The following is a 17,044-nucleotide window of genomic DNA, read 5'->3' as shown; positions in this document are numbered from 1 at the left end:
CGCGCCCATTTTTTTTCTCTTTATTTATTTTTTTTTTTTTTTGAGGAAGCGTTATAATTATTATTAGTACTCCCCGGTAGATCCTTGACAAATGAACTGTGTGTGCGTGCGAGCGTTCTATGGATAATGCTTCTCAGCTATGTGCTGATCTGTTTCAAGGCAGTTGATCAAAATGACGAAAACGGTGATTCCATGTGTTACTCGACCGGAAATTTCCTCATCCTTCGTGTCCTTATGAAGACTTTATCAGAGCCAATGAACGTCGTCAACTATAATCAGTTCAAAATGCCAAGCAATATACCTCAAAGTTCTATCTTTCGCATATTAGGTTAACGATTGCAAAGTAATAGCGAAGTTATTTATTATACATAAATTTCTTTGCATTTCGAATATCGTGAGTGAAAGTTATTTAGTCAGATGCATAAGCAGTAGCCAGAGCAACCGAAGGGGTTTCCAATTGTAGAGCTCAAAGAACATTAAATTGTTAACCACGCTTTCTAAAACGCAGTCTGTATCGAAAGTGTTGCGATGCGAGCTAGTCGGCAAGAATCCATCTAAAAAAATGAAAGCAGCGCTGATTTACACACGGAAAAGGGATAATCACACTATTCGGGCACTGACTGCCAACAAAGATTTCATCGTGCGTGCACAAACATATCGCTTATGAAATGGAAGGGGGGTGGCGGTAGAAAAGGAAGTTAGTTGCACGTGGTATTGATGATAAATAACTCGGATGGGCGACAGCACGAGTAGAGAGAGACCAAAAAAAAAAGACATAGAGGGAATCAAAGGGAAGAAAGAGAAAAATGTAGTTCTCGTGTAGGTCTTGGTGCAGTTCTAAATCCTGCGCTCCACTACCGTGAAACCTGAGGAAGCCTTTCGTAGCACCCAGCAATTCCCTCGGCGCTTGCCACCGTTTCGGCAATCTCGCGATTGCCGCGGCGGTGGCTTCCTCTCTTGCGTGGCGCGGGTATCGGCTGGATGTTTCAGAAACGTTTTTCGCGATTTTAGGTAAATTATTTCGAGTAGTTCTGTAGTTTACATTATTTTGGACCTTGTTAGTTGATTTTTCACTGGTTTCGAGAAATGTTAGCCCTGTTTGAGGCCTGTGTTGACCCTTCGTGATTGATGGCGCGTTTTTAGCGCTGCATCAGTCATGAATGCATTGCAACTAGCCCAACTTTCCATTCTACTGTGTTGACCACTGCGTGACCATGCGACATGAGACAGTGGACGAACGACAAGCCGGGCCCCTAAAGTATCACTCAGAAAGGATGAGTGATGGGGCGCTTACACACATCGAGCCTACGCGCATCATTGTGAAAGTCGTACTTGCGCCCAACCCTGGTTTCTTGGAGTAGCACAGTGAATCGCCAGATTGCTGCCGCGCTTGTTCCTCGCGTTGTTCGCGTGTTCCCGAAGCTCGCGGGCCCCCGGTGGAATGCAAAACGGGGGTAGTGCATAGGCGGAGAGTACGGGGGGGCTGAGGGGATTGCCCCCCCCCCCCCCCCGGATGGTTTCATGGGGGCCCGAGCCCCCCCTGACGCCGGCCTGAAAAATTTGTCAAGATCTTGGCTTAGGTCCCCGTCCACTGACAACGAACTGTTGGCCGTGTTGTCCGGTAGCTATTTCACAGGGGGCTGTTCATGCCCGCTTCTTTTTCATTTCAGGCTTTTAAAATTCGGATCATGGACAAGTGACGAGTAAAACATTCAGTTGAAAATGCCCCTCAAACGGATTTGTACGTGCAGAATACATTGAGTCTTGAATCGCGTAGCGACTGGTTTTCAGAAAACAAAAATGCCACTGAGAATACAAAGCAATCCCAACGCAATCAGTCGGGGAATGTTTTCGCACAGACTTGCTCTCAAATAAAAAAAAAAGGTAATTTCCTGGTTGCCTACAAATAGGTACACTTCGACATGCCTACCGATAAAAGTTGCTGAGAAAAGATGGTACGCATTTTTTATTTATCAGGAAAAGGCTTTACTACCAGTTCGGTTACCTAAAAGCAACTCAAATACTCATCCAGAAAACAACCTTCGACGGAAAAATTCGTAACCCAGCGTCGCACTAGGTGTAGTGGTAGCAAATGGCATTTTCTGCCATCTGATAATTATTTTTGGCCATCTTAAATTGTATATTCACTGGCATAATTAAAGCTTCCTGTGCCAGCATTACCCCATTCTCTCCTGCCCGGTACATATTTTAACAAGTAAGTAAAGCATGTCAATAAAAAAATTCGGCAGGTCCCACGCATTGTCAAAATCGATTTTATGCTTTGCAGTCAGTGAGTAGCAGCCTTATACAACCTTTTTCGCTTTAATTGGGAAGTCGGGCTCTGTCCCTCCCTATATATATATATATATATATATATATATATATATATATATATATATATACCCCCAACCCCCCCCTGGCTACGCCCCTGGAGAGAAATGTGGAAGAGCTAGTGCGGCCCCCGCCCCCTCCGGGAAAGTGAAAACTCTCCGCCTATGGGGTAGTGTACGAAATTCCCACTACTTGCGGCAGAAAGACCAAACCGGACGCTTCCTCAACGACGGCCCGCGGGTAGAATGGGGAGGTGTGAAAAGCGAGCCGTGTTTCCCTTGCCTACCCTTGCCCGAAGGTGCCGCGTTGCGCGATCCCTCCGCTAGGTCGAGATATAGCGCGACAGTCGGAGGCGCTGCCTGCTCGCATGGGGGATGGGGGAGACGGCAGTGTACTGAGTGTACTTGCGGCCGAAGTTTGTCAGCTTCGTTGGCGTGCACGTGCTTTTACGAGTTCCCTGTGTTAGTGTTCCTTGAGAGGAATGACGCGTACAAAAAAGGAAGAAACTCAGCGACCATCTTAACGGATTCGTGCAAACGCACGGAGACAAAGAAGATATACACAAGGACCGTGTTTTGTGCCAGGCGCTGCAATTCGGTGTGCAGAACATGTGCGGAAAAAGTGTCACTTTCCCGTGCGCCGGCATGCAGACAGATTAGCAGTTTGGAAGCGGGCAATCCCAAAGGCCGACAGAGCGATACAGCGAGAATTCGGCCATCTGTAAGAAACATTTTGACACAAGGTAAATGTACTGAACCCGTTCAAGTGCTGCAAAGGTTTTTGCGTGCGTCTGTGACAAGCACGGGCAAGTGATAAATGAAATAACCTGAACGTTTTATTTTCTTCTGTTTTATTTTATTTGTTATACTTTCATCGACTATAAAGAGCAACGCAGCGATGCTCATCTTGTGTATTTAATAGCAGGCTACACAAAGCGCATTCTGCTATCGTGCTGCACACACTGCAAAAATGCGTGCATCGTGCTAATAGAAAGCACTGCATGACAGCTGCAAAGTCAGATAACTAGCAAATGGGATATTTGAGGGCTGCTGTATCCATCAAAGTTACTATACAACTTGACACAGGTATTATATGTAAAGCAGGCTGACACTTGTGTTCAGCACAGTGCGCTTGCCTTCAAAGATAGTAGACAGCTTGTTGCAGCTCTGTAAGGAGCGTGTTGCAGAAATTGGCTACGTCGAACATTTGAAGAATGGACAATATCAGTGGTCAAATTCTTTTGCATCACTATCGAGGGTTCATTTGCCTTTGAAGGCCTGGCTCAACCAGGGATAAAGCGAGGACAAATTAAAAAAAAAAATTGAATACATGCGCATCACCTACAAGAGTATCCACCAGTGTATTGCTCACAAAATGATGCTAATTAAATTTTGTTGAAGCGATGAAACTAATTGCTGTCTCAATTTCTGTTCAACTTTGAGCATACTGGCTCCGTGACGGCGCGACCTCGAGTGTAATGCAAATTCAGCATTGAGTAAATGGCAAGGAACAAATGGACAAGGCAAGGCGCACTCTCGAGGTATATTTAGTAGTACGAGTAACTACAATGTATCAAAGGTTATCGCGTGATAATGTTAGAAAACGTCGTCAAAGATATAACGCTCCTGCAGGAAGAAGCTTTCTCTTTTGCTCCGTAAATGTCTAGATAAATCTTATGAAGATGAAGATAATTTTGCCTTCATCAAACATGTAAACATTGGTTCATTCGAAATAACACTTCATCGAAGAATGGTTTGATTATGGAGGCTCGAATTATGCCTGGTTGTTGGCGGCCGAAAGCTTCGCACTAATGCCGTGATCCTTGAGTGAGTAAAAATGTTTATGTTGATAAAGCTCTTTCACTGGCGAAAATCTAGCACCGACGCGAGTGCATGGTCGTTGGCAGGGGGTATTTCCCCCGCCTCCCTGGAGCCACACCAGCGTTCCCCCACTCCACCATACGCGATGCAGCACGGGTTTGCACCACCGAAGACAAAAATCCTGCCGATGCCCATGCGCGAGTGCATTACCACAGCGCAAGCTGGCAGCGCCTCCGACAACAGCGCCACCGCTGCGGGATCGCGAATGGGCGCCAACTTAGAGCGGCCGGTTTTCACACCTCCCAATTCTAGACACCCTACCGCGGGTACACGCGAACAAAGTGATCCACTTGTTTGCAAAAACTGCGGTTGACTTCACGATGACTGGAGCGGGTGATCGAGGGCAGACTTCTGGGCTCCTAGTGCGATTTCAACCTACTGCGCTCGGCCCCACACACACAACGTGCTTGTGGTGTAGTGGTTATCACATCCGCCTAACACGCGGAAGGTCCCAGGTTCGATCCCTGGCAGGCACATGATTTTTTTTAATCGTGCATTTTGTTTTCTATAGTAACGTTTTATTTTTCGCGACTGACAAAAAAAAAACGATGAGAAAAACAACAAAACAAAAGTCAATTATCTATTTCAGATTGAAGGCAATATTACGTTTTCAAATACTTTTTAAAGTGTTCGTAGCTGCGCCGTATTTCTTGTTTTTGCATTTATTTATTGTTCATTAAAATGTATAATCATTTTTTTTTACTTATTCATACTGCTATATTTTATTTCTCCATGCCTTATTTCTTTGCTTTTGCTTCTTTTGTTTTTTTAAATTTATTTTGTCTTGCTGTTTATTTCAGCCAGAAATCGAAATCGCGGACATCGCCATCGTACACAATGCGTGTGGGAGCGGCCCTGGCAGACATCGTTTTTCAAAAGAAATACGGGACGTAGATGACGAATACAGCGTATTCGCAACGGCATACCAGCGTTTATCGCCTCCGAAGATGATTCGCACATGTTCTCAATGCAGTCGCAAAGAAGAGCATCAACATTTATGCCGACTCACAAACAACGCGCAATGCTCGCGCTCTAGCTAACATATATAGCTTACATGACGATTGTCTTTTTTATCTCGCGCTCAGTCAGCTCCGTCAACAAACTTTGAAACCGCAATATCGATTACAAGCTGTTTAATGATAGCTATATTAATTATTAATACTGCATGAGAAATTATTTACGGTGAGAGTCATTTTGGTGGGTGCCTGGGGCCTATACATTTGGCGAACAGCAGTGTTTTTCACAGTCAGGTAGGCTATTTGAAAACGAAGTGTGTCGGTGATAACGGCAATATTCTCGCTTAGATTATTCCAGTCGTATTAAAATAAATAAATAAATAAATTTTCTATAACATTAAATGGCAGGGATATATGCGGTGAATTGTCCTCGAGACAACACACACACACACACACACACACACACACACACACACACACACACACACACACACACACACACACACACACACACACACACACACACACACACACACACACAAACAAATTTACTCAGCAGGGAAAAAAAAGATACCAGCAGAAATACCTGAAGCAACAGCAAAGACCATCAATGACTTACTACTACTACTACTACTACTACTACTACTACTACTACTACTACTACTACTGCTACTACTACTACTACTACTACTACTACTACTAATAATAATAATAATAATAATAATAATAATAATTAGCATCTATACGACGGCGCAGGAGATCGTGAAGTAAAAACTTGAATTGACAGCTTGACAGCTCGCTGTGCTTCCCGAAAAAAAAAGGAAAAAAATGCACAAAAGCCAGCTAAAGCCCGAGAAAGTCGCAGCAGAGCTCCCACGCCAAGAGGCGAACGCTCTGCCAAAAAAGAAGTGGGAAAGGAACGCCGACAACTTTGTGCCCTTCGAGAGCCCAGGCGTGCATCATCAGCCAACACCGGTAAAGCGCGCCGCCACACGCGAGAGAGAAGGGGCTGGGCAGAGAGGGGAGTCCTCGAGAACCCGGTCAAGGTTCCCGCGGCGCGGAAGCGTGGAAGGCTCGTTCCGGCGGGCCCGGAAACTGGCGCGCGCTTGCCCCGTTCAGGGCAGCCCGCGCGCGGAAAGGGGCTGCGGGCCGAGGTCAAGGCCTGCGAGACACCTGCGAATCACCCCTCTCGGCACGACGACACCCTTGCCTGCCGCCTTCTCCCCGCCCAGATTTCTCTCGCTGAAAAAGCCCCCCTCTGGACTTGGCGACACCCCACCCCACCCCACCCCGCGTTCGTAGCGAGTGGACTCGCCCGGTGTTCCCTCTTGTGACGCCTCCTCCGGACGTCAGGAGGGAAATTAAGGGGCGGCCGTGGTTTTTTTTGGGGGGCCTCCCCGTGAAGGGCAATTCGCACTCCCTGCGAGGATGGTGTATATTTTGCTCTTGTATCCGCTCGTGCACGAAGCGCGCATGTTGAAGAGTGTTTCCCCTCCCTCTCTCTTTGTTTAAGCTAATCTCGATAAAAGTTTGTGTTCAGCATCAAAGAAGGAAGAATGGGGATTAGTGGTAGCTCGGATTTCATAGGGCCTGTTTTACTCTTACTTTCGAGAGCGTCGACATGTGTTTCGAGAGATTTCATCACATGTGAACACCCCCCCCCCCTTCCCATCTTATTAACTACACGCAACTGCGCGGGACTGTACGTTAGATGATGTGGAGGAGGTCCCTCCTAATAGCAAGCATTATTACCATCTGGCACCGTGCTCGACGTATTCCTTCTTTATACATGTTAGAGACGCGAAATATTGTTTCAAAATGAATTTACTGAAAGGATAGAGTAAATTGGACATCAGCCGCCGGCTTTGTTTCAAAGACATTGTCATGTATTGTTGACGGATGTTGGTTATCATTTTCGAGTTTCCCTTTGAGACAGTCGCACTTCAATGCAGTCTTAGCTGCAAGAATTTACCGTAAAATTGTAACAATTAACCCGCAAGAGGCGCTCATTATCCACCATATTTGGAATTTGCACTGCATAAGTTAATGAACTTCAACGCCACGTATGAGCCTGCTTCGCTCTTAGCACGCCACATAACGTAACGGTTTTACCAATTTCCCATTTTTATTGCCCTAAATCATTAGCCACCGGGCCTCACCAGCCCCTCTGTACAATGCAGAATAAAGCTGTAAAAGTAAACGTAACGGTATAAATGACCCCACTTGGATATAGATTATTTCGGTTTACGTTTTCAGCGTGTTTGCAACATGTTGGCGTGGCGTTGAGACCGATGTCTTATCGCGGGGTGCTCTCATGCCGGGAAAAGAAAACAAAACAAAAAAAACTTAATTTTTCTATCGACGTGGCGTTTGTTTGTATTGCTTCACAATACACCACAGTAGTAGAGTTGCACTTTCCTCAAAGAAGCCACACAAGCTCTCACACAGCACGCTATTGACGCAATATCCTTTGTCAACGTGCCCTGAACACCGTCCTCCGTGGCCATCGAGTACGTTGCCTCGTTCGAGAGTTCAACCAATCTCCATTTCAGGACGTCCTTTCTGCGGATATGCGTACATACCAATGTACTGCCCGACGACTATTCGGTTCGTTTTGCAGCACAGAACACAAAGCAATCGGCGCCTCACAACTGATCCCACGTTCGGTTCCTATCCCGCAACCACGGGCGCATCGAACTCGGGGAGCATCCTCTGTGCGGGAGCGCCGAGAGCGGTGTCAGTGTTTTGCGGAGCAGCCGCCAGGGCGGCGGAGGCGGCGCGTTTCTATGGAAACTGCTCCCTCCCAGCTGGAAAGGATGAGCGGGCCAGTCGCCACGTGCCGGTGTGCCACTCCCCCCGCCAGCAGAGCCTGCGGTACCGCTCAGCATCGGTCGCAAGCCGCACGAGTCGGTGACCTACTACTCCTGGCGCGGTCTTGTTCGAACGCGATTTTTTTCCACCGGCGCGTTACGATTGGCGGCCGACAGTTGGCTGTGTGTTCATATTTTTTTCCCGCAAAGCTGAGAGAGGGCGTGAGCGCGGGGGGAGGTGGCGCGGGCGCTAAAGCAGCTAAAATGCGTGGACTCGTCCGAATCACCGCGTTCACCCCTCGGGAACGGACGAGTCTACGTTGCGTGCCGGTTTGTGTGTACAATGAGAGAGGGAAAGGAATAGCAGTGGGGACGTACCTTGAAACGGGGGACGCCCGCCGGGTTGGCAACGGTTATTATTACTTGTTTACACGGTCGGCCTCCAGATGGACGTTTCCTGCTTGTTTGTTATTCCTAGCTCAAGGTGACTCTGGACAACGCTGGACGAATCGAGATTGATGGCGAGCGTGGTTTCGATCGCGGAGCTTTTCCCAGAATAAAGCGATATTTCCGGACACGCTGCCTGCACTTGACCTTTCTTCCCTCTCTAGATCAAGGTCGGCGCGCTTGCTGTCTGAGATCGCTCCGTCGAGGACATTATTATTATTTTGCACTGAACACAACGGGTCCTCTGTGGATCGCGACTTTCGAGAATAGGCATGAGCCAGATGATGACATTGACCTTATAATAAGACCGAGATATTTTTCGAGCAACATAAATTTCTCTCGTAAAAGCAGAGCGCCATCATCACTTTGTCGGTTCGCCAGATAGCTTAGTAACAGTGTTGTCATAGCCGTGACGAATCCGTCTTTTCCAAATAAATGTCATGCAATCCAATACATGTAAACCAAACTTCAACATCGTGCATTTCCAGGTAAGAAAGAGAAAAGCGTCGCAAGAAAACTTTCGCGCTAACGCCGCTATCGTATCCAAGGCCACCATATACCACGACGAACGCTTTAGCCTTGTACGACAGCTGCCAAATGGGCGCCGATCGAGTAGCATTGGATGTGGCCATCACAAAGCCCAGCCTGACCTTGCTTACCAAGCGCAAGTGCCGCGCGCATTCAAAGACGACAAAGAGTCGCTCGGTCAAGGTTTGTCCCTCATCCACTGCGCATCGCATGCGCTGTGTCCAAATAGAGAAAATTTCACGCGGAAAATGGCGACATAAGCCGCATATGTACAGGTGCCGCTGCCAACTGCCGCAGAAAGTCGACGAGATGACGTCGTCGTCTCTTACTTTTTCCACGTGGAATGCGTGCTGATGACGACAGCGGCCTCCGTGAGAAGGGAGGAGGAGGGGCGGCCTTGGTCGGCCTTGGCAACGCTCTTCGCCAAAGGCCAAGGGGAGCAAAGGAAAAAGAAATAAAGAAGCGAGGAGAGCGAGGGCAAAGCGAGGACTTTCTCCGCCAAGGCCATCGGCCTCTCCGCGCCCAGAGGAGAGAGAGGGAGCAAGGAAGAGCACGCGCCGAAACCTGGCATCGACTTTCTCCTCCCGAAGCACCGGTACACGCGCGCACGCGGCGGCGGCGCAACAAGTCGACACCGCGTGCGCCGCAGCGGCAGCAAAACACAAAAATGACAGAAGAGCCACCTTGACACTGGACGCAGCGTGAAAGTGGGCCAAGTTCACGCGCGTATCGGAAAGGAGGGCAGTGAGAATCTGCAAGGATCGCTCCGCCCAGTACAGCTTGCACTGCTGCCTGCGGTCTCACCGTCGAAGCAGCGAGGGAGGGCAGGGAAAGAGATGTTTCCGGGGCAAGGACAGAGAAACAGCTGTTTCTTTCCTCTTATCATGTATTTTTTTTCACCGCGTGCGTGCTTTCCCCCCCGGCTGCTGCCTCTGCTACGACGTCATCCGGCTACGTCACTCGACAGCGGGAGAGTCCATTCTCAGCCGTAGGAGGGTATGGGGGCATAAGGGCATACGCGGGGCAAAAAAGAAGCGGGGGCGTGTTTGGTGGTGCTGAAAGGGGGTTGCTACGGGTTGCTCCTCGCGTGCTTCGTCACCAGTTGCTGCCCGAGGCGGGGGAGTGGTTCGCTGGGAGAGCCCGTGGGGCCGGTGTTGGCGGCGGGGAAGAACTGGGGAACGGGTAAGGCACGGCTGGAGCGAACCCCGTTACCGGCGCGACCCAGATTCGGGCGGCCCAAGGTCGGCGAGAGGGAGTTCAAGGGCGCTCGGCTCGCTTCAGGGCTACGGCGCGCAGCGGTCGAGGTCAGCACGGTCGATAGCGCTTCCCCCGACTCCCGGAGTTGCTCAAGGCTGCCTCCGGCCTCAGCTGCTGCCGTCGCCGCCGCCTCGTGCAGCCCACAACCCTCGATCTGAGGCCCCCCCCTCACGGGTAGGATAGGAGAGAGGTGGCTCATCTCTCTGCGGTCTGAGCACCGCTGGTTAGGAAACGCGGAGTCGATCGTCGAGCCCCGGACGACGCGGTGATCTGAGATTGTCATTTTAGGCTGAAAATTCGATAAATGGAATTATCCTCCCTAAGTGCTTGAGTGCGTGAAATCGAATCAAATGTATCGATGCGAAACATGTAGCGAGCAGTCTATGTGTGCGTGCGTGTTTAGGGTTTATCAAGGAGTATGCTTGCTACGGGATGGGGGGGGGGGGGGGGGGGGTAGCACCAAATTGTGATCGGAAAGGGGGGCGGGTTGTTTGCGAGTGCGGTGAAATATGTCTTTCGGGAATGGATGGATGGATGCTATGAGCGTCCCCTTTATAACGGGGCGGTGACATGTCTGACACCATGCTCGAAGAAAAAAGAAAAAACTTCCTTGTTTCATGTTGGCCTAATACCTTATCTACATTGATTAATGACGTAAGGGTAGGGGCTCCTCCTGGAGGGTGTTTGGCGTAGGGAGGGTACAAACAACTGCGAGTGTGTGGGTAAGGGGGTGCTCCGAATTCAGATTGACAAGAGTGTCGAATTCCGCTACCACGAGGCAGTGGTCACCGCGGCTGGGAATCGAACCCGCGACCTTGTGTTTTGCGGCAGGAGGCACCGAGGGGAGGGGGGGGTCTTTTGTGCGTGTGTGTGAGAGAGAGGGAGGGATACACTTCGCCGTGAGTAGAAATGAAAAGAAGCCGGCCTGAAGAGCAGAGAATTCTATTCTACAGGCACGATGATGCAGTTTGAACTGTCCTGCTATCAATCCTGTAAGAGCAGACGAAGTGGGCAAGCTCCACGAGAGAACTTCGATTGTCCTAAAATTCGGTCTATTTCTGAGAAGAGTGCCTCCATTAAATGAACTAAAGGTCCTTACGTATACAAGCTCCGCTGTGCAGGCAGCTTAATTATCACTGCGCGACGTATGAGTCGTGTATCTAGTAAGTAAAACCTCGGTGATACGATCACCGCTCGTACGAATTTCGGGGTGATACGAATATATCTGTGGTCCCGGCCAAGGCCCATTAGCCTGCAATGTATTGGAGTACGGTTGTTGCGAACCGATTTGCACCCCGCGACGTTTGATACGAACGTACGCTAGCGCACAGGTACGAACAGGTGCTGCCCGCGCTGTCGCGGAAGACGCGGCAGTCACGCGCGAGCGCGGGCATGCGCGATGCGCGACCATCAGCGGTGCGTCGTTGCCTCCGAGATAGTGCGCGCGAATCTTGGAGGCCTTTAGGCGCCTTCGCGTTTAGATTACAGGTGACGTTGACGTCGCGCTTCTTTTTTCTTTTTTTTTCCGACGCGTTGACGCGTGCTCGAGGGAGCAGTATCTTTGTACTGTGTTAACACGTGCCTGCCACGTCGATGCAAGCCATGTCCCCGCAATCAGACGTTCTATGAAACAAGACTGAAACTTGGCCTGCGGGTCCGTCATGAAGTCCCATTACAGGTGGACGAAGACCCCAAGAGACGAAGCGGACGGTCTTGGCGAAGGAGCTTGGCCTCTATGAATCGTGTGCAAAGCGCTTCTTAAGTCACTTTCGCCGCTGTACTCTGATGTCATGCAGAAAGGCGTAGTAAGATTAGGAAGGGGCTACTAGCGGTCACGGGGCACAACACATCTGGTCAGGGGCGTAGCCAAGGGGGGGGGGGGGGGTTTGACCCTCCCCCCCGAAATTTTTCCGTTTGGATTGCGTATATCTACACGCACACATACAAATGCACGCACTAACATACATAAAGTATAGCTGAACGCCCCCCCCCCCCCCCCCCCGGAAAAAATTTCCCCTCACGCGGGCATGCACCGTATATTTACGACTACAAGTATGATCGTTGACGTCTAGAAACTTTACTGGCAATCATTCAGAGCTGTTCATGACGTCGCTGCGGCCCTGAGAAACACTGAATCAAAACGCATGCCAACTTTCTTTTGTCGCATACTAATTTTTCATGTTTTCTGGTGATACGAATATTTTTGGTAACCCCGCGATATATATATATATATATATATATATATATATATATATATATATATATATGACGCCCTAGTTCCTAATCTGTAGATTGTGACAAAGAAGCGCCACAGTGGCTGCCCGCTATAGCTTTACCCTGTACAGTGAAAAAAAGAAAAAAGACTGGAAATTGCGGTTACAGCTCGATTCTTGAGTACAGCTCGAAAAAATCAGAAAAGCACGTAACATCACACGCAATGAATAAGCGTTGCACTCGTGTATTTGCGACGACTTGGCGTTTTTGCTGCCCAGATTATGCTGCGACGCGCCTTTTTTCGAAGTTCGTGACGTGTTTCGGCCTGACTATAGAGTTACTGTATATAATACCTTTACATGTATACAGTAACTGTAGGCCTGACGTAACACAGCGGCGCCATTTCTTGCGCGCCCGGCGCGCTCAGTTTTGATATCGCCTGGGTGGGGGCCTTCAATTTCGAATGTGAATATTTCAATTCACGCGTGTCTTTTTTGTTTTTTTTTTGGGGGGGGGTGGGGATTTCTAAAAAATGGGTATGTCATAAACTATCACGTCCTACAACTTTTCCTTCTAAACAATTGCCTTCAAGTAGTGTTAAATGTTAATTAACGAGTTGTAGTTGTTAATTACTCATTTCAATATAACTTTAGGTGAGGCAAAGTATTTCTGCCTCGGCATCGAGTTCGTGTACGGAGAGGACAGGTGTAAGGCTATCATAGCATTTTTATATTTAAAGCGCGCAATATTTAAAGGTTTTATTTCAAACCTCATTATAACGAAGTCGCCTCCGACTGGAAAAAAGCTTCCTTATATCCGAAAAATTGTTATTGACGTATATTCGTAACACAGTATCTATGGCAAGACTATTTTTCGTATAATTCGTTATAGCCGATGATTCGTTATATTCGTGTTCATTGTATCGAGGTTTGAAAACAGTTATGATTTGAGGACGCACATATTTTCCCAGAATCTGCCAACATATGTTTGATGGATCTTGGAGAAACTAAGTTAGGAGTATATGCAAAAAAAAAAAAATCCACGATGCTATAGATGTCCCATATGAAAGTAAATATCCGCTTGTTCACGTATATCACATGAGATAAGCCCCGTAGGATTATGTGAACGTATACGGATCCCATATAAAAACATACATGCTCACATATACCTTATATCATGTATGTCCATATGAACGAAATAAGGGGAGTTTTTTCCGAGGAGCTCGTTTCTTTGTTAGACACAACCAAATAAATCCGAGAGACAGGTCAGGAAAACGTTGGAAAGCATAGGGACCATTGATCGTCTTTAACTGTAGCGTAGTAATAATAACGTAAACCGAAATGAATTAACGTGGGCCAAAAATCACCATTTTCGTCGGTAGGATACCACCGTCGGAAAGGGTGATTTTTCATCCACTTGACTTTTTTTCCATTTACGTTATTATTACTACACTACAATTAAAGGCAATCAGTGGCCCCTATGCTTACCCTTGTCTAACTGTCTGTTGGATTCAGTTGGTTGTAAGGCAATACATATAAGACATATAAAGCGAATATGTTCCGATAAATCACACGTGGACATCCCCTTACGACATCCCGGATGCTTCTACCAACATGAAAGCCATATTTAAAATACAGTAGTTTTTAAATAAAAGGGCGGCTTTGCTGCAGACGTGCAGCGAACTGTGGAGGCTATGTAGTGACGGGCAATACACAATAAGTAGTCCCAAGTTCGCAAAAAAAAAAAAGTCTTTCAATTTTTAGGTTAATGAAATTAGTGGGCTCTTCGTGATTGGGAATTTGAAGCGAGCACACTGAAAACTATGAGTCTGGAAAAATGCGATTGCCCGTGAACATCGCCGGTCAGATGCGCGCGCGCTGCCATATAGTATATTGCGTTTGATGGGTTTTTATATGGGACATCCATACATTCATACGGGATTATTGAACGTGGGACGGATAAAAAGTAGCATATCCAAGAAGTTCGCTTCCTGTAAAGGTATGGTCAAGCGCGACAAATGCTTCATACTTTTAATAAAGGCATTCAAGCCCTCCCCCCTCCCCGCCCCCCTCCTAATCCGTGTCGTTTACGACCAACGGTGGCCATCACTGTGCTCCCTAATTCCGCACTCAGATGGCTAGCTCTGCGACTGTGAAAAAAAAAGGGGGGGGGGCAGCTAAGCACTGGTGGTGCGAAGACTGGGGAAGAGGTATACACTTGACTGTGGCGCAAAATACATTTCGTGCAAAAGGGGGACGTAGAGAAGAGAAGAAAGTGAAAGAGGTGCTGGATGCGTTCCCCTCCTCCTCTCCCCCCTTCTCAAATTCACTTTACTTATGCTATGTCGTTATCGTGTTCCATTACTTTTGCATGTCGATCGGTATTAATTGGCTATCGATCGGCACGGATTGGCCCGATGAGGTCTAAATTGGCGAAGTAATGCTCATCTGGTTTCGTCAAGGTGGTAATCGGCATCGGTTAGTTATCGATCTGTATTGATTGAGCATTGATTGGCTGTCGATCGGTATTAAACGCAGACCCTATCGAAACCACTATGTTACGTGGTTATTTTATACACGCATGACTCTTTCCTCTCCCCATCATCGCCCCTCATCACTCCTTTTTTGCCCCTTTCCCTATTCCCCTATGAGGCTAGAGCACACTAGTTCAGGCCGACATCTCTGCCTTGAAATAAATTCTCTCTCTCTCTCTCTCTATCCAAACTCAAGCGAGTTCAGGCATGCGTTTCGCCGCATTTCCATAAATCGTTGTGTATTGATTGGTTATCGATCAGTATTGGTTGGCTATTGATTACATATCGATCGGTATCAAACATGTATCCAAGCTCAAGCGAGCATCCATGCGTTTCCCGTGCTTTTGGCGCGGCAACACGGGTAGCTATGGGTTGCCATGGCAGCGCAGTGACGTCATCACTCGGCGAGGTTTTTCTCGTCTACGGATCACACCTTACACCCGGCTTTAATTAACATCTCCGCTGTTAAAAACCTATCGAGAACTGCACCCGCTTCGAAGTTCGGCGACAATCTCTACGGAAAGCGATCTACAGACTGGACGATCGGGCCCTCTATACACAGGCAAAGACACATGATGCATGGTCTAACCCATAATTAACAATGAAAATTCCGCTAAATTCAATTACTACCTTTCAGTGTGCACGTGAAGCTTTTATTCCTTGCTGCCTTTCTTTAAAGAATATTTTCTTTTTATTTTTTTCCCGGGACTCGGCGTCGTCCTCGTTCTCTGGATTCTAAAAAAATGAAAGTTAAAAGAAAGAAAGAAAGCAAGTTTGCGCCATTTAGAGGTTATCTTGTCCCCAAACGATGATCGTCATCTGTCTTGCGTGCCTTTCTTTAACGTTGCGCACTGATACTTCAGTTCACGAATGGCATATGTGTGTTATCAGCGTGACGTAGCTTTCTTGAGAGGAAGGTAGCGAGTACCGAGCTTTCAAGAAGGAAACGCAACAAGCAAGACCGACAACGATTATTTGCGGACGATAGGCTACAATTGGAGCAAACTTTATTTATAGGCTGGAGGGCCCCGGGCGCAACCAAAGTGTATTATATCATATTGGGGGGTGAGGGCGTTCATACCCCCCCTCTCCGAAAATTTTCAATTTTGCATGTGGATATAGTATACACGCACACATACAAACGCACGCACGAACATACATAAAGTATGGTTACTCCCCCTCCACCCCCCCCCCCCCCCCCCCCCCCCCCCCCCGCCCCCACGTCCCGAAAAAAATTTCTGGCTACGCCAGGCAGACCACTACCCTTCCCTGAGCTCTATCTTTCAGACATCATATTTGAATTACTTAGATCGTTAATTACCGCGCAGTCGCCGAAAAACTGACTCTAGGTAGAATTTGCTAGAAATTGGCTGCTGAGTGCTTCTAGGTTAAGCTCCCTGACCCAGCGCCGAGGCACATGCTCGTTTTTTTTTTTTTAATTTTAATTCAGAGCATGACTTTTAATTTTATGTGTTTTATGTGTACATGTGGTGGGCAACGATCGCGAAGAGGGGGTCGCTCCCACTCGTTCCTTTTTCCTGGCTACTCCAAAAGCGTTCCACAAGCTATGCTGAAACAGCAGAACATTGAAGATAACATGAAACCTGCCTGAAACGGTAGCCCCACCGGCGAAGACGCCACGAGCGGACGCGGCCTTCGTATCTTGGCCGACGGAGATCGTAGATGTGCGGACGTCCACACCGCACGGTGGTTCAAATTTTCTGTCTACTCTTGCTTTCTACATTCCTACTCCCGTCCCTATGATGTTGAGCCGTGCTACCTGGCGGGCTTCAGAAAGTTCTTTTCTTTTCCCAACAATAACCCCTAGCCCATCCTGCCTGAATTCACGAACTTTGCAACTTACCGCGCTTGAGTCGGCGGTCGCAGGGCGCAGTTCGTGGGACATGGTTTCGGTTCTTCGTAGATGACACGCTTAACTGCAGTATTCAAAGAAACAAAGTAAAACATCACCATTTATTCTAAATTGTAAAGTGAAGCTTTAGCGTTTTCTCGTTTTGCAATTAATAAACGTACACAACCTTTCAAGCACACAGCGAGCACAGAAAGGTACACTTAGCCAAGCCAAAC

At 47.9% G+C, this 17,044-nt stretch overlaps 1 non-coding gene across 1 annotated transcript; it reads left to right on the top strand.

The window, feature by feature from the left end:
* Nucleotides 1-4,614: 4,614 nt before the first annotated feature.
* Trnav-aac (transfer RNA valine (anticodon AAC)) lies at nt 4,615-4,687 on the top strand. The gene has a single exon. It is a non-coding gene; the product is annotated as a tRNA-Val (tRNA).
* The last annotated feature ends 12,357 nt before the right edge of the window (nt 4,688-17,044 follow it).

This window comes from Rhipicephalus sanguineus, chromosome 6, assembly GCF_013339695.2.
Source record: "Rhipicephalus sanguineus isolate Rsan-2018 chromosome 6, BIME_Rsan_1.4, whole genome shotgun sequence".
Lineage (NCBI taxonomy): Eukaryota > Metazoa > Arthropoda > Arachnida > Ixodida > Ixodidae > Rhipicephalus > Rhipicephalus sanguineus.
This window is presented reverse-complemented; position numbering and strand designations above follow the sequence as displayed.